Source organism: Ovis aries, chromosome X, assembly GCF_016772045.2.
Source record: "Ovis aries strain OAR_USU_Benz2616 breed Rambouillet chromosome X, ARS-UI_Ramb_v3.0, whole genome shotgun sequence".
NCBI classification, from domain to species: Eukaryota; Metazoa; Chordata; class Mammalia; order Artiodactyla; family Bovidae; genus Ovis; species Ovis aries.
Genome location: NC_056080.1, coordinates 139,752,392 through 139,754,201, shown reverse-complemented (window position 1 = coordinate 139,754,201; position 1,810 = coordinate 139,752,392). Strand labels below are relative to the sequence as shown.

The 1,810-nt window shown below is 43.6% G+C and overlaps 1 pseudogene; it reads left to right on the top strand.

The window, feature by feature from the left end:
• Positions 1 to 215: 215 nt before the first annotated feature.
• Positions 216 to 866, top strand: LOC105605726 (heterogeneous nuclear ribonucleoprotein D-like; annotated as a pseudogene).
• Positions 867 to 1,810: the final 944 nt, after the last annotated feature.

Genomic DNA, 1,810 nt, shown 5'->3' with positions numbered 1-1,810 from the left:
TCTTTTTTGTTGTCTTCTTTCACGTACAACCAGGCACTCTCCTCAGAGCTCATTTCAAAGTTCAAACCACTCACTCCCAAGATCTCATGTCACCACATCCCTGTTTCATCATCTTCCCACCAATTCCCATATTTCCCTTCTCTGTCAGTTGACCCCCAGTCAGCTTTCAGTCAGCGACACGGCTCTGCAGCCGCCAGCCTGTCTTCAGAGATGCCATGAGCTTCACAATTAGCAAAATCAAAGAGAAACAGTTCCTTGAGGGATCCCAAATCAAAGCCACCAAGAATCAGAATGATGCCCATAAAATGTTTATTGAAGGAATAGCCCATAATATCATTAAGCAAGCTCTTCTCCGATACTTGACCCAATTTGGTGAGATCATATACTTTACTCTTAGAACCCATCCAGACACTGGACTTTCCAGAGGCTTTGCATTTGTGCTTTTCAAAAATAAGGCCACCGTTGAAAAGTTAAAAAGCACAAACTGGATGGCAAAGTGATCGATCTTAAAAAGGCTAAAGCCTTGGACTCGTAATTCCTCCCAAGAAAAATGTTTGTGGGGGGGTTGAATCCTCAGATGTCTGAAGAAAAATATCAGAGAGTATTTTGGTGTATTTGGCATGATTCATTATATTGAGCTTCCACTGTGTCCAAAAACATACCAAAGACAAGCTTTCTGTTTTATCACATACACTGACGAGAAACAAGTGAGGAAGCTGTTAGAAACCAGATACCACCTGATTGGTTCTGGGCGGTGTGAAATTAAAATTATACTCCTCAAAGAATATGCAAAGTCACAGCCTAGGGGAGTAAGAGAGATTCCATTTGCCAGGCAAGGTAACCGCTGGGGAAGAATAGGTTCCTAGGCAAACCTGATTCCTGGCAGCCCAAACCCAATGCCATGCAACACAAACTCTATGCCTTGCAGACCCAACCTGATGCCTTTCAGCAGTGGACCAAACCCGACTCCTTGCAGGGCAAACACGATGCCTTTCTTCCGCGGACCAAACCTGATGCCTTGTGGCCCAAACCTGATGGTCTTTTGATGCAAACCAGATGCCTGGCAGGGCAAGCCCAAATGTCTTTGGTGCAGATCCAAGTGTTTATGGGGCGGCAGTTGGAGGTGCCAGCAGCAGAAACCCTCCTATCGTGTTTCTACCTGTTCCCTTCTCAGCCAGTAATGAAAGGTTTAATTATTCTGATCAAATGTATGGCAATTTCCACAATGCTTACAATGATCAGTCAATTTTTAATACCTATGGTGGAGATTATTCTGTTGGATATAACTCTGGGCTTCAAGAGTTTAGAGCTCCGTTTGCTAATTGCAAGGCACAAAAAAATGAAGCAGCTCCTTACAGTAATAGTTTCCAGGGACCTTGCCAACCGGTAATGGTTTCCAGTAAGGACTTCGGGTAAAGATTTCCTTGGTGGTTCAGATGGTAAAGCATCTGCCTGCAATGTGGGAGACCTGGGTTCAATCCCTGATTGGGAAGGTCTCCTGAAGAAGAAAATGGAAACCCACTCCAGTATTCTTGCCTGGAAAATCCCATGGACCGAGGAGCTTGGTAGGCTATATTCAGTCCATATGGTTGCAAAGAGTTGGACATGACTGAGTGACTTCACTTCACTAATGGTTTCCAGGGACTTTCCCAGCCTTTCTGAAGATGAAGAAAGAAGCCATCTCAGAGCCATTCTGTCCTCGAATGAAATGTTACCTTACTAAAATAAGGAATGACTGAATTTACTGAGTTTACTAGGATATTGTTACTAACTTTCTCTATTTCCAGCTGCTTTTAAGAAATAGTGTTTC